The sequence below is a fragment of the Cydia strobilella genome, chromosome 2 (genome assembly GCF_947568885.1).
Source record: "Cydia strobilella chromosome 2, ilCydStro3.1, whole genome shotgun sequence".
NCBI lineage: Eukaryota > Metazoa > Arthropoda > Insecta > Lepidoptera > Tortricidae > Cydia > Cydia strobilella.
The window spans coordinates 9,427,539-9,444,476 of NC_086042.1; the positions used below are offsets into that span (position 1 = coordinate 9,427,539).

At 37.2% G+C, this 16,938-nt stretch overlaps 2 protein-coding genes and 1 long non-coding RNA gene across 5 annotated transcripts in view; 1 reads left to right on the forward strand and 2 right to left on the reverse strand.

Moving 5' to 3' along the window:
* The window catches only part of LOC134750756 (uncharacterized), an 88,641-nt gene extending 74,871 nt beyond the window's left edge, over positions 1-13,770 (reverse strand). Inside the window, exon 1 of the mRNA XM_063686001.1 lies at positions 13,340-13,770. The gene's annotated coding sequence lies outside the window, so the exon portion shown is untranslated. The remainder of the gene's footprint in view (positions 1-13,339) is intronic.
* Positions 1-16,938, reverse strand: part of LOC134751423 (uncharacterized) — a 292,528-nt gene that overhangs the window by 231,199 nt on the left and 44,391 nt on the right. The gene's annotated exons all lie outside the window — the stretch shown is intronic.
* The window catches only part of LOC134750903 (autophagy-related protein 16-1), a 348,791-nt gene that overhangs the window by 115,103 nt on the left and 216,750 nt on the right, over positions 1-16,938 (forward strand). The window lies entirely within an intron of this gene.

Below are 16,938 nucleotides of genomic sequence, written 5' to 3' on the forward strand. Positions count from 1 at the left end.
CCCCTTAAACATTTCAGCCCTTTTTACTCCCGTTAGGAGAGGGAGTTCAAAAACCACTGAAATCACCTTTCTTTTTATTTAAAAATAATATGTAGTCTCAAGCCTTTATTTCTTTATAAGGTTATCGTATAATTTTATTACCTATAGCTTTATTATTACTTAATTTTACAGCGCACTGGCGCCCCTTCGCTGTAATGCTGTTAAATTGTAACTCAATAAATATCAAATAGGACACCGGTCTAGATATATCTAATACCTACGTTTAATTTTCAGACTTTACTTAGAACAGTGTATTTTTTAAAGCTTTATGGCCTAAACGATGTACTGGTTCTTAAAAAGGCCTTAACTAACGTCACACACGTATTGGTTGGGGGCCCAAGAGGGGATTTTTGTAGTTACTCGAGCGCGTCTGATTAAGATATCAGATATATCTTGCTACCCCGTAGCACCTACCACCTACCTTTACCACTTTTAGCCGTCTATGTTGAGCGGTTGGTTGGTGGGGGTTTCAACAAATCGTTAAGCAGATTGTGGATTTGGTCATTTTAGTCCAAATTAATGCTATAATCGTGCTATTACTAAATCTGACAACTATTTGTACACATTTCCTTAATCTGACGGTTACAATGTGAAAATCGGGCGTCGAACTTGTGGTCGTCAGATTAAGGAAACGCGAACAAATAAGTGTCATATTAAGTTATAGAAAAATTATAGCATTAACTTGGACCAAAACGACCAAGTCCACAATCTACTTAACGATTTTTTTTAACCCTCCACCAACCCCCCGAAATTTAAAAAAATCTGTAGACGCTTTCCTGCTCGCTGAAAAAAAAACTTTACTTCTTATCATCTAATCTTCTGATTCCAATAGGTCTCTACGACGCTCGAGTAACTATACATTTAGCATCGCCGGCTCCCCCAGCTATATACCTAAAGCACTATTACAGGTTCAGATACCTATCTATATATACCTAGCCTAATAAGTATTATAAACACAGCGTCAGTTATGACATATTTTACCAAATACATCGATATTATTTTGCTCGAATTTAGCTCAGTAAAGGTAGTAGTTGTAAATTGCGAATGCCTATGCAAACTAGATGGAGGTGCCTTCGTTTGAAGATGCGGTTAGCACTGAGTGGAACTGGTGACGGTCGAGCACGCTCGCCCTGCGCAGTTCGCGACAATACGGCCAACTCGCTCATTAGCGATAACAAGTGCCTCCAGAAGCTCGTTACGCAAGACGAGACGGCCTGCGGACGATTCATTAATTGCGTATTGTCGAAGATCCCTTAACCGGCGATCACATCTCCGAGATATTACCCGTGGTCCCACAACGTGCCTGCTCCCAACGCGCGCTCCCCGCGACCATAGCTAATATCTCTTTACTGCAAAATTAATCAGAAGCATCGATGATAGGCGTGCGCGTTTATGCGGCTAGGATAAACATAGATAATCGCAGAGACCGTTAAGCTGTGATTTAGGGCGTCGGTTCCGCCCTTGGTCGAAACAAACGATTATATCGTGTAAGTATTCTTGTCTAATAAGACTCAACTAACTCCAATGTTTATCCAGTTTATCCTAGTTGCACAATTATTTTGAAACTATTTTCATAGTCGCTCATCCGGATATTGAGTCAGTAAGTTTGAATAGAAGCAGTGAAAAGCATTGCTATCTGCGGTGGCTATCGCGGCTGCGAATATAAATCAAGCGAAGCAAGCCTTTATCGCGTACAATATGGTTGACGTTAATTGACGAAATGCAGAGTGGTAGTACTTGCGTTGATTTATGCGCGGGCAAATCGCTACCTACTCGATTTGCATGGGATCTACGGAAAGCGTGCGCGCCTTGTTATTGCAATCGACGTCGTTAGAATTCTCTGCTTTAACTATTATAAGTGTTATAAATTATTGCTTGTGAAATTCTACATAATTCTTGGGTGTTATTTACAGCTAAAAGAGTTTTCTAGCACGAACTATTTAGAAATGTCGCAGTATTACAATTATATAAATCAATTTTAACTATTTTGACAACTAATACGAGTATTAATATAGCATAGTATTAACAGTCTACTTCTGATTTTCTTGACTTTTAATAATTCTATGAATTAAATACCTTGAAGCCCTGAATAAAGCTTCATCTTTTAATACAATTTTTGTATTAACGAGTAATAATGTATTTTTTTAAGTATTCGCTTCCAGGTGTTATTCCAAGGGAATGTGTAATCCGATTACGAAGACATAGGACTATTAGTCAGTATTTCGGTGATCAGCAAGCATAAGGTGTAGTTAGTAATTTCATTATTTTTCATTCCGAGCTGGAGGCCAATTCAAACTCATTGTGACATGAAAATGATATCTTAATGATGTCAGTCGCCCGTGCGTCTCGCTTGCACCAATACATGTACGGACAAGTTTGAGCAAAATGCAGTATTTACCTTACCTACAATAAATACCTTCCTACGTACTTGTATAAACTACAATAAGTAAAGATAGTTAAAAACCGGTCATTGGGGTATTATCATCCTTAATCAGACTAAATATCTGTCTTATAGCTGTCAATCGTCTCGTTATTGTTTTAAGTGTGACTCACTCAATTACTTGTTAAAAAAAACCAAAGACTTGTTTATTTACAGTATACTACTCACCCAACATTTATTTTGTCAGGAAGACATAAATACTACTTGACAGCTCGTAATTTAATATGGTGATAAGAACTGTTCGGTAGCCAATACCATGTTCTTGGCAAAGCGAGTACCATACCAATGTAGGAATATACGGCTTGTAGATAGAATCGTCCACATTGTTTCCGCGTCCCAGGATCATTTGCAGCGCGGCAACCACTTCGCAAGGCAAATAAACCTAATGAGTGTCGTAAACGGCTCCGTATGAACACATTCATTGCGGTCGAGAACAGCGGAGCAGCAAATGTCATTCCACCTCAATAGGTGCTGAGAGGGGCGTATTTGGGTCACACACTAATTCTAGGTAATGGAAGTATGGGCTGTTTTACCGCAAGTAATCTTACGGGCACGTAAGAGGTTCCTGACTAATTTGCGAATCGTGCGTTTCGGAGTGCGGTCACGCGCGTGCCCACCGCAACCAAATTCCGCTGCAGCCGATGACGGCGATGTCCGACGACGGCCCGTGGCCTCGCCCGTCACCACTAATAACATTATGGCCGAAATAAGAGTTCACTGATCACATAATTGCCGTTATGTTTACAATTCTGAGAAATGTTTATTATCTAAGTAGGTAACGTAATTAAAACCGCCATAAGCCGATGATTATATGATTATAAACGTTCTCGATTTGAAATGGCTTGTAGCATACGAGGTATAGTGTCATAATATTTTACTGTTATTTATACATATAAGCTGCAAATACTATAGTTAAGACAAGCGCATGTAATGATTTTCTCGATACATATCGGAGGTGTATTTGTTGAGCTTTTCACATCCATTCCATGATGCTGAACTTCCCATCTAATCATGTGAGAAAACTCGTCTGTATTCTATAGATAATTAAATGTAAATGAAATCGACATTACATTCCTACATTTCTTTTCATTTGTATTCCAGCGTTTACTCAGCCTCGGACTCACATCATTGCTTGATCTGTTCAGCTTGACAAGCCAACATTATAATAATAAAAAATCTTGTATTTATGCCCCACTATCTTAGGTATATTTCGTACAGGTACAAGTAGAATAAGTGTCGTGAGTTTTGCCATATTTCTTTTTTCTGACAAAATTACGGCAGGTGCAATTAAAAACACGTAACATCAAGTATTGTGTTACCTTAAGAAAGTAAAGCAATAAATTAAATTTTGTGTGTAAAAAATTGAAAATCATAGAATGGTTTGAAGCCATAACTCATCCATCGGTTGCGTCCCATATCGGAGACACGATGCAGCGTTATGGCTCATCACTAACTATTGCATATGGTTTCACTTACGGTGCGAGAAGGTTTTTCGCGCAGATCGCGATCGCGATCAATAACTCGTACTCGTATTGTGTTCGTTGACGCTCTAGCAGGTTGCATAATGCGAGCCGTGGGAGCGACGCGGTGCGGTGCCGTTAGGCGACGCACGCCACCGGTACCGTTCCATTAGTGATTTTATTAGAATTCGCATGTATCGCCTGTAATCAATTTAAGCACGTTGCGAGCGTTGTAACTCGCTCCACTTGCAACGCATTACCGGACATAAAACGCTTTACAGGCACGTCCTTCCAAGCTCAAACGGAGTTTCCATCATCCATTCCACAGGCTAAAGCTCTATTTACTATCCTTTTATTTTCTACTTATCTCATAAAGGAGTAAACCATGAACTTCACTAAGGTGATAAATATCAGCCAATCGTCTAGGAATTCATTCAAACGAATGTAATCTTACTTTCAGCAATTAGACACCACGATCAGTTTTTAGGGTTCCGTACCCAAAGGGTAAAAACGGGACCCTATTACTAAGACTCCGCTGTCCGTCTGTCTATCCGTCTGTCCGTCTGTCATCAGGTTGTATCTCATGAACCGTGATAGCTAGACAGTTGAAATTTTCACAGATGGTGTATTTCTGTTGCCGCTATAACAACATATATTTAAGACAATAAAATGATTATTTAAGGGGGGGCTCCCATACAACAAACGTGATTTTTTTCCGTTTTTTGCGTAATGGTACGGAACCCTTCGTACGCGAGTCCGACTCGCACTTGGCCGGTTTTGTTTTCTTGTGGAATATATGTACAACAATAAATTTGTTGTCGTTTCAATAGGTAAGTTTTTGAATCACTGAAAAACCCCTATTGAAGCAAACGAAACCTATCTTGATTGTGGGTGTTCCACATCGTTCTATGTATACTACCTAGTCGGGTCATAAGTTCTGTCACAAAGGTTTTGACTGATAAAATGTAATACAAAGCTTTTAATAAAAAAAGTTAGCCATGATTTGAAACCTGGTTTTATACTGATCAAAATGTAGTTTTGAATGATTCACGGTTAGTTTCACTAGACTTATATTGACCGGGATATAGACCGTGATTACCTTTTGTATTATTTGTGAGCTCCCGATAAGCTCGATAGTGTCGGGAGCTCACAAATAATACAAAAGGTAATCACGGTCTATATCCCGGTCAATATAAGTCTAGTGATCAAAATGTAATATAATTATTTTAAAATTTAGATCGCGACTTTGTTTACTACTTGTTTAGTAGTAGTAGTAATCACTTTATTGTACAAAACACAGGTTTACAAAAATAAATCACAGTAATGGAAGTACAAAGTTTACTTTGGGAATGTCGTTACACGCGAATACGCGGCTGGATTGTGAAAAATTATACTTCACAAAATGGAGTAAAAATCAGTGTCACATTAACAAAATATTTATGTATAATTGTTTATTTGTATGATAGGTTTATTAGAACGTTACTTTATCATCAGCATTCAAACTTAGGGTACTTTTTAGTAACACGCTTATTTTTGACTATCATCCAACGAGTAGGTTTGGTAAAACATGTACAGTTGCAATTTTGGCAGTCCAATACACATAAATTAAATATGTAAAGAAAGATAAAAGACCCAGCTTTTGTTATATGTCAGATTCAACCATGTAAAATAAAAAATTAAATAGGGATCAAAATCACCTTGAAGAGGCCGCGTAGTTTTTGCATGTTTTTTATAACTTTTTTACGAATATTATATAGAATTATGCAAAACTGAAACAGCAAATCACGTTTAATTATATTGTATGTAATTCAACATTAAATACGCTTTCAACCTATATATATGAATAATAAGGGATCTGTACCTGTAACTTTTTTATCAGTCAAAATCTTTGTGACAGCACTTTGGGAACGACTAGGTATCCGACAGTTCAGTTAATCTCACAATTAGAAGCCTAAAGGAAAACGATGTTTGGTGTATGTTTATACCGAAACGTAATTTACATAGTCTTCAAGTCATCAATTTATTTAAATACATATCGGAACGCATCCGTGTCTAAGTAGTCAAGCCCACATTTCTAATGTCCCTCAAATAATTGTTTGAAGAACTATGGCTCGTGAAATCATAAACAAGTTTCCAAACACAGATTTGTAGACTGTCTTGTTTATAACTTTTATAAGGTAATTCGTATTCGTTTGTCCCAGATGAGTCAGCTGTGTCTGCCCACTATGTCTCCAAAAACTTACCGATATTCCATGCCCAGACAACTATGTATACTCGGATTTATGACTGGTATCATAACGCTACTAGCGAATTTTGTTAACTTGAAATACTGTTATAAACCAGTTTAATTAATTTGTAAAAAAACTCGTACTCAAATTGATTATAATATTCAAATTAAATCTTGAATATATTTCCATATATTTTTCCATATAACAAATGCCATTTTTTTATTAAAATAACTTGTTTGCAGTAACGGGCTGTTATAATTTAGAAATTATTCAATAACTGCTGTGATCAGTGGGTTTATGATTACTAACTTCTGATATGATAAATACTAATCATCTATAAGACTCCATTTCACTTTTAATGTTAGTTGTCACAGCTTGCGTATGTTTAAGGACAGTGAAACAATTTATTTGAAAAGTATCTCGCGCACCGCGTTTACGCAGGTCGTTCACCCACAGCGACGTAATTAAAATCCTTCATGGAAAGCACGCCTGATGGAATCCGTCCTGACCCCGCGCTCGACCGCACACTACCGCCCTTTAAACGTTACTTTATAAATAGGAGCACCATGCCACAGCCCCGATCATCTCCATCTAAAACCTACGCCCGGCAACAAATATTTTATAGTATAAATCTTATGTATGGAAACAGCACATGAAACGTTTAAGCTGCTGTTATATATAGAAATACTGACAGTATATTCAGCTCAAGCCTTAAATATGGCATAGACTTCACATCATTAACCAATCAAAATTGCCCTATTTCTGTAGGTCATGACCATGACAAATTTATCTTCAAATGATTTCAGCAAAAGCACCCACTCGTCAATAAGTCACCATAGGTCTTCAATTACTGCTCGCGCGCACAGATTACGCACATTTCTCAGCTTACCGTCGGTACGCCGGTACAACCATAAATTCCCCTACATTGACATCTTTAACCTCGCCGAGTCCCTGTTTAAGAAATAGCACCCGCAATCACTCAGCCAATCGAAGTGAATTATGAACGGATACTGTGCATGCCTCGGCTATTGTCCTGTTTAATAATTGCGATAATTTGTTATTTATTAATGCTGGAATTCTGTTTTTGTCTGAACTTCAACGTTAAATTATGAAACCCGCTAGGCTTTTAATAATCATGCGACAGTAAAAGATTTTTCACATCACCTATTCGAAAAGGAAACTTTTCTTCCCTGCTAGGAGGGATCAAAGTGGCACTTTTCTGTTCAAGGACATTTTGTTGCCAGTATGAAATATTGACACAAAGACATATGAAATTAGTATGCATATAATCGATTACAATTTCTTTAAATAATCGATTACGTGCATACAATTTTTCTAACAAATAATATTTTGTTGTAATTGTAAACAATAAATGTAATTAGCGTATTTTAAATTAATTAATAGCATATTCAAATTAAATTAATTAATTAATTAGCGTAGTATTTACAAAGAAACGTAAAAAAACATTAGTTTAATAATTGTATTTTTATTTTGACATTTTAGGTCTCCTTAAAAGCAGCCATACTTGTCTATGCAATTTAATAAGTTTATATTTAAAAAGTTTTGTACAAATATTTCACAAAGCATAATTATGCTTATATTCTGTGTTGTGTATAAATTTGTAAATACTTAGTTTAAATCAATAACTTTATAATAATAAATATAAGTGATATCAGTCTTCATAGTGTTCTTCCGAAGATTTGGTTCAAAGGGGTAAGAGCTAATTTGTTACCAGAAGAATCTACAAAAATAATGTACTTGATTTTCATTGTATCATTTTAGGTGTTTGCTGCTGTCTTTGAAAAGATATTAGGTACATAATTATGAGCTGTAGGTACTTTTAATTTGTCAGTACAGTCACGTCTGAAAATATTGATACGGACAAACTGCCAGAAGTATGTACCTATACTAAGGTCGTGTATACATATTTTTGGCACTTTGTCTGTATCGATCTTTGCTTAAAATAATAATGTTTTGAAACCTAATATATGTATGTAATTTTCTCATAGGTGATGTGAAAAGCAGTATGTGTCACATGGTAGCAAAATTATTTCCACCTTGAGCGTTAACACTTGAATCCCTCACTACGCTCAGGATTCTGTATTAGAATCCTTCGCTTCGTTTAGGATTCAATTGTACGCCCTCGCCGTAAATATGTCATTTTGCTCCCTTGTGACACAATCTACTATTTCCGGGTTTAAGTTTATGTTGCAACCGAGAATTTACAATGCATCTATTTAAGTATAAATATTCATCACACAAATATTAAAAACGCTAAACTTTACGTTGATATGGGTAAAGTTAGTTGTATAAGACACCCATTAAACATCTTATATTTCTTACCTATTAGTTACAGTGTCTTGGACGTTATAATAAATTTGTTCAGAGTACTGTTAACAAGGTGGAAGTTACATCGGAAAGCCGAGCCAAGTCACCGCTAATCAATTAACCTCCAGCTAATCGTGAATCGGAACGCGCTGCAAGCCCAGTAGTTCCCAGAAGGTTTTAATGTGGCTGTTGATGACAATTAACACCTTAAACGATGCAAATTAACTTATGTTTACATTTTCACTTGTTTGTTAAACACTATATTGATTTGCAACATTCTTTTACATATTGGTGTATTACTATATCATTTATGTTTTTCTTAATTATCGAACGGAAAAAATAGCAGGGGTAATCTAAGTAAAAATTATATTTACATTGATATACTTTAAAAATAAACTAAAATTAAAAAATAAATTACAACTAACAACACTAATTAACGTATGAAATAAAGAAAACTAAACTAAAACTACCTAAGAAGTTAAACCTACTATCAAAAAAATTGCCCCAAATCTGTGCGGTCCGGTTGGGTGCCAAGAAGGCTGGCAGCGTTGCCGCACTGGACGGCAACGCCAATGCGCTGGGCGAGGTATGCCTTCCAGTCACCCGTCGCGTCTATTAGGCGCTTGGCCAATTCTGTAAATATACCGTGTGCGGCTTGTCCCCACGGCCCAAGCGTCTCCACTCCAAACGGCTCAAACATGCAGCCGGTGTCAATGGCCGCATATTTGCGCCGCTAGAGATGATCGGCCGCATCGGCAGCAGCGCCAGCCCTAGCTGAGGTCCCTGGAAGATAGGACGGCGCGAGAGTATCCACACACGTGGCGTCCCAGACCAGTGGTCGACCCAGCCTCCAGGTAACCAGGGTCATGCCATCCGGCCTCTTGCCATCGTCACGCGCTAGACTCGTCAGTTCTGGAACCGACGGCGCTCCGGCGGAGACGAGTGCCCGGCGCAGAACGTCATAAGACTGGCGTGTCGTGCCGTGCGTCCTGCGCTTTTAGTGCAAGAGAGGCCGTGGGTGCCAAACTTCGTCATGGCGGCGCCGCAGTGGCAACGGTGTGGGGCCACGCATGCCGCCCCCAAGCGCAGCGAAACCGCAATCCTGACAGTACTGCTGGTTAGCAGAGTGCCGAGGTTACCGGAAGGGAGCGCGCCTGTAGCCATACGCCTGATTCCCATTTGTTCCAGCAAGAAGACGAGCTCGCTCTGCAGGGCTAGTCGCCGTTTCATAAAGATTATCACGTACCAGCGTGCAGAGTGGCTCAACCCATTGATGTTGCGCAAATGGCGTATCTACTCTTGTTAACTATAAAGAAGAAGATCTATAAAGCTATAGAAAAGCGAGCAATACTGTTAATTTTGCGGGTTTTTTTTTCTAGTAAATTTTTGTCTTTCTATAGCTATTTAATGTTAAATTTAATTTTTATTTCATTGACGATAGATCCCGTCCCAAATATTATTACTAAGAAGTTTAGATTAATTAGGATTATCATAAGTTAAATAACATATGTATAATTATTAGCTCTACATTATTTCTGAGATTTGCCAGCGATAAAATAAAGTAGATATATATATGCCCCTGTCATATTTTTTAAAAACATTATTGCACAGTGCATGAAAGTATAAATGGCGGACATAAAAATGCCAAAAGGCATTCTATACCAGTCACCACGGGCTAAATCCATTACAACAACACTAAAAACTTGCATACTTAAAAATTAACTTTGATACGCGGTTTGTGCTCCTATGTGGTTACTACCACTACTTTGATTTTAACTACATAGATTCAATTGACCCTAAAGGTAATCAGTAATTCGGAACACCGCCTTGTGCCCGATAGGTGGCGTGTCATCGCGTGCGGCGCTGTCACGACACCGCCTTTTCTCACGTGATCTTCTTAATTATAATCTGCGAAGCATTGGGGTCAAACATCACTGGTTTTTTTTTTTGAAAATTTTTTTTATTACATTATACCGAAAAGGAAATAGACGCAGTTGAATCTGACTATTGGTATTGGTGTACATGCATAAATAAATAAAAAACTAGTCTATCCCATTCGGATCTTTAAATAATGAAAACAGTGACAGCCCATTGAACCAATGATATTATCTTATTAAATAATTTTGTAGCTCTAGTTCACTTTCAGATTCAAACAGAATAGACTAATAAGTATATAAAAATCACTTACTGAAATTATAGAACAAACTAGGTTGTTTCTAGTCTAGAATTTATTTTATCTTAAAAATCTTTTAAAGAATGAAGTGACGTGACGTGAATGAACGTAATTAAGCGACATGAGAAACCGCAATGGGGTCTTCGCTTTGAAACCAGTAGTTCGCTTATTCGTTTAATTCACGCTTTATTATATTTTGAGCACCAAACCTTGTTCTCCGAGTTTTATTAGCTATTATATGCTATTTGTGTACTATCCACTTGTGTGATTTTATGGTCTTCTAGCACGATGGTGCCAATCGACTAAACAACGTACTTCTTCATCAAACTACGTACCTACGTTACTTGCATAGAAGTTTTAATGTCTGCCATAAATACTACTGCCTTACTAGGGCCCATTTCTCGAACGGTATTAGTCTAATGTTATTAGTGTGTTGCCACGGTAATCCATACGACTTGACAGTTCGTGATATTAGTCTAATACCGTTCAAGAAATGGGCCCCTGGTCTGTTTGGATTCAAGTTACTAATTGTCATCCCATACTCTTTCTTGTTCTATTATTTCTTACTCGTAAGTATGAATTAATTTTGGTAGGCGATGCATTTTTTCGAAAAAATTCCACAGCCGTATAACTAAAAGTATAGATTTACTAAGTACGAATTTATATAATCACTTCGTAAACGCTTGACGCTACCCCCCTGATAAGTCAATGCTAGTTCCCCGCGATTCCCACAGAATCCTCACTGACAGAACCCAACATCTCAATAAGCGTAAATCTACTTTTCTTCAATATTTCAGTTAATTGACCATTAAGGCGGTCGTTGTGCGATACCATTATAGTACTAGTGCTGACCCTCGGCCCTGATCGTGCACCGAAGATCGTTCGTTATACTTTTGCGCCACTACCAATTGTTCCAAGCGAAATTGTAGCCTACAAACCCTGAGCTAAGGCTCCCCAGAAATGTACCTTAATTGTGTATTGTCATGAGAAAATTACAAATGAATAAATAATCCGCCTTTATTTTTGTTGCTGGTTAAAGTTATTTATAGATTTTATTTCTCGATGATTTCAAATGAGTATCTTTGTCATTTGATTAATATTTCAAATTAAGATAATATTATGTATAGAGGTTTACTTATTTTTAGTAAATTTATAGACTAGATAGACTGCATCGGCACTTACCATCAGGTGAGATTGCGGTCAAATGCTTGCCTTTTTGTAATAATATATATATTATATTATATTATATAAAGAGAAAATACAATTTTAATTAAATTCCTAACTTTAAATCTTAGTTCACTGTACATTTTTTTTTAACTATGTTCCTACTTATATTTAACACTTCAACTGCATTATATGTCCTTCCTGTGTGTGACAAACCGTGAACCGTGTGTGTTCCTAATTTAACCGACGTTATAATAGTGTATGTCGCAAATTAGCTTTTCTATCGATCCCTTTGTAGGTATTTTAGTTCCAATAGGTTTATCAGGATATACCTACATAAAACTGCCTAACAAAATAATAACATTTATATTTTTTTATTTACCACTAACAATCTAGAAAGAATCCACCATTAGGAAATAATGCAGCCAATTCAATAGTTTTTTTGGTATTACATCATTAAATAATAAAATTCCTTTCGTTTAACAATCCATGTTTTTTTAAGGATTCAATTTTAATTTCTTCATTCATAAAGAAAGTTACATGTCAATTTTATTATACACCTTTTTGATATACCTAATTATATATATTTTGGAATCTAATCCGCACTCCGCAAGTGTGGTGCGCGTGCGATCCCGTTGATGTCTTTTGTTGCCGCGTAGCGCTCTATCTACTTGCTACACGTTTTGCTGATCCATTCATTCATAAATTAATGTTCGTCAAAATATGATTCTCCACCAACATTTTTTTATCCTTACAAATTTAAAAGACATTATCTTAATATGCGCTAAAGCAGTGCAATTTTTGCAGTATGCGCAACCGAGCTTATCGCTACATGATTGAAGACGAGCGCTGCAAAAACTTCCCTGAGCCAACCCTAACGGTATCGAACCGTCAACTCTGCGTTTTTATGTCATAATTATAATTGATTCTTTTATATTTAATTATCTCTGTTAAATGCGTGACCGTAAGCTTACATTTATATTCTTCATGTATTATTATTTATTTATTATTTTGTGACACCTGCCGATACCAATAATTATTCTATGTATCATACTAGACGTAAGTAATTTTTTTTAATAATCGGTAGTCATATTTCCAGTACAGTTATGTTTTATGTTATATGCATTACTAATGTGATTTCTTGATTTGATTTCATTAAATTATGATTTCATCTCTTTAACAAGATTTCTATATTCGACACATCCGTGAAGAAGTTAACTGCTTCTTTCTTATCTCTAATATTCTAAGTAACTCTCGCCTTCATGCGTGTAGCTTTTAGAGCTTGAAATCGCTCGTTCCTTCCAGCTTTCACTCCGTACGAGATAAGACTAATTATCACAAGACTTAAGTACTAATGTCCTTGGCCGCGGCAATAGCCGGCCATAAAATATTTATAGACCAGTTTGTTGACCAGAACGCGCCTGTATGTCCTTAAGTTGCCGCAATCTTTAGATTTTTTTTTATTTAAATACTCAAAAAATAAAATTTCAAAGTTTTCAGTACGTACCGAAATGCACCGAAAGAATACGTCAGATGGGTCACGAGAGAGTTCAAACAAAACACCCGGTTCATGAACTTTGTCACTGGTTGTGTATCACAGCGTTCGTTCACAGTCCTAACACGAGGGAGACGGGCTCGTGTCGCGGCCAGTCTCGGCGAGACACTGAACTTGCTTCAGCGCGCCTCAACGGTTATAACATAACACGTCTGACGTAACCTTAACCTTGCAAGAAGAAGAGGAACAGAGCGCCGAAGGACGGAGAGAGAGGGGTATAGGGGCGAGAGAAAGGGAGAGATGGCTGGACGGCGGACGGCGCTTGCGACGCGCAAAGCCTATTCGCGGCGCTCGCGGCACTCGCGGCCGCCGCGCGCCGATACTCCTAGCCTTTACTTAAGGGATGAACTTAGGTGTAATTATGCGATATGACATCGGCGATTCCGGTTTAGCTGTTAGTTGACATAAAATGTAATGTTTTACATAATTTTGAAAAAAAAAACATCATTTTTCCACCACTCGAAATTGTCACTTTAGTTTCACATCAATGTATAGGTACTTATAAGGAACGCTCCATTCTTTTTTTTATTCTTACATGTCTATCGCTTGTCATTTCGTCACTTCAGGAAGTCATTTCGTTCCCTATCATCTTCTACGCAGTCTATTCACCTCTTTGGTGGCCAACCCCTTTTCATATTCCGATCTATACATGTGTTTTATCAGTTTTATAATTTTATCCGTTTATGGTCATTGCAGACTGTTTCCTTGAACTGTGACCTGTTTCTATTTCAACCACCCTATGCTTATTCAGTTTTCCATAATTCATGTCAATATCGCTGTAACAGTGTAAAAGGGCCAGTTGCACTAACCTCAATGGACTAACGGAGGCCAATTCTAACTTCTAACTTACATTTTGATATGAAAATTACACACATAAATCATCACCATCATCTCCTAGCCGATTTCGGCCACAGCGACTGCGTTTTACCACTGAGAGCGTCGCTGGTACGCTCTCAGGTGACTGACATAGGCAATTTTTGCAACGAATGTGCGACCACACTCATAAATATTATAGGCGCGAACGAGAGACGCGAATGATAACAAAATTTTTACATCAAAATGTACGTACGAATAGGGAATTTGACTACTAGTCAAATCAGTTTCTTTTTTCGAACTGTCAAAACGATTTTGCTACTATGGAATTTATATGAATCACTAGCATGTGATTCATATAAATTCCATAGTCAAATTAACAACCAAATTACCTACTCTTTATATATTTAGGTATACTGGTTTTAAAATATAAATTTTGTATAAAAACAACTGCTGTCTATATTCATGGTGTAAAATAGTTTATTTTAAATACAGTCAAATGCCCTATTGGCCTCCTGACTAATGGTGTCAAAATGACCAATGGTCTATGTTGGTCAAAAATCGTGGGTTTCAAACCTCGATTGTGCTGTATAGAGCACAAAAAATCGTTCTCGAAAAAAATGCATAATGATGACTAAATATTCCGTCAGTATCCTTATCATACAACAACAACAACAACAACAAGAGGTTAAAGGACGTTTTAACGGTGACTGACGGTTTGCTGCAACCGACCCTATGTGATCCGCGATTTGTTGATTAAATTCGATAAAAAATTGCCGCCAATTTTCTAGTGTGAAGTCGTAAGCCAAGTGACACAATAGCAAAGTACCTAAATAGCCACGTACGACATCCATAACTCCATACGGACATTACATACATTACAATGGTTACTTTTTTATCCGGTCTGCGAATAGATTGAACTTGAGCGTCTAATACGGTATTTTCTTACACTCGGGCCCGTGTTTTCACTAAAACGCATCAGTTTTTGCGAAAAAAATTGGGCTTAGTGACTATTTTATTTATTTCTGGGTCTTCTCGCAAAACCAGACAATACACGGGGTGTTGTCGTAGAACTCCGTAGAAATACATATGGTAAATGAAATACCCCGTTTTTAGTAGAAGCCATAATGATAATGTTAGCTTGGAATCGTATAAAATGTATCAGAGCCGTAAACTTATAACAGTCATAACTAAAATCAAGAACTAGGTATTATTCGTTTGTTTTTTAAATAAAGTTGTCGTCTCGTTAGATAAAACAGCTTTTATTATGTTAAGACTCGTTAACTTAAGAGAATAAACTGTACGAACGATCATTCGCTATCGCCCGGCGCCGGCGGCGCTCTCACTACGCGCCGACCGCGCCCTGCGACCTACCGACACTCAAAGCTGCTAATTAATATGTTTCTATTGTTCATCACCAACTTCGCACATTAAGATACTAAAACTCCCATTACCAATTAATTAGGTTATTAACAAGTCAACCTCTTTTAAACACAATACCTACATAACATAAACTATGCAGGTAATGGCATTATCACTTCGCAAAAACGACAGTAGACATCGTTAACGTCTCTTATTTATGTTAAATAACATTTAAAAAATTTGCAGTTCATTCCCCATATGGCACAATAGTTATGTATATATCTATATATTTATGTATGTCTAAAAGTAGTATAACTTTACTTTTAATGTGAAGGCATTTCACTTTCAAACAAGAACATTGAACCGTAGACATTTTTTTCTTACCAGGGCTTTGGCTAGTTTGGTTACAAAGAAACGACTGTGCCTTTACTTTCACAGGCCATAAGCATCTTATAAAATAACATTTTATCGATTACATTGCCTAATCGGTGTGTGTACCTTTATAATGTTTTACTGATTTATTAACAAACCAATGAAAAAAATTTGACAATTAGGTAAGAACTTGAATTAAAATTCCAGCTATTAATTGATAATGTATATTTATCCCACGAGTGCCTAACGATAGTACCTGCAAATGAGTAAAAGAAAAAAAACACTGTACAAAGACCAACAAGATCAGTTACAAACTTTCATTTGCTCAGAGATGTGTTGATGGATAGCTAAATTGGCCTTTACCGTGTCGTGACGTAGACGCATTCATTGTCGCAATGAAGCTACCTCATTAGTGTAATTATGAATGATCTTCGCCGTCAATCGATTGTATCGTACAGGAATGTTCCCAAGATCATCCAACAAGATTTTTATGTTTCCCATCGTACGTATGTGCCTATTATGTCACGGCATTAGAGGCTCTTTATGATCTTCGCAACCAACCACAATGACTACTATTGTAAAGATACGGAGTCTCACCTACCCGTTTAGCGGGACCTCAGTCAGGAGTTAGCAGTAAGAGTACATGAAGATATCAACAGCGGCTACTCGTGTGTGGGATTGCTGTATCTTGATAGCCCCGGCGTCCATACAACCGCCTACTCGGTTGACCCTTGTTATAAATGAAAGTAGTTTACAAAAGATTTAAAAGGAGTTCAGTTTAAAATGAGTTAAACCAGTTTTCTTTCAGGCTTTATCGTTTTTTTAGGGTTCCGTACCCAAAGGGTAAAAACGGGACCCTATTACTAAGACTCCGCTGTGCGTCTGTCTGACCGTCTGTCTATCACCAGGCCTTATCTCATGAACCGTGATAGCTAGACGTTCAAGTTTTGAGAGTTGAAATTTTCACAGATGATGTATTTCTGTTGCCGCTATAACAACAAATA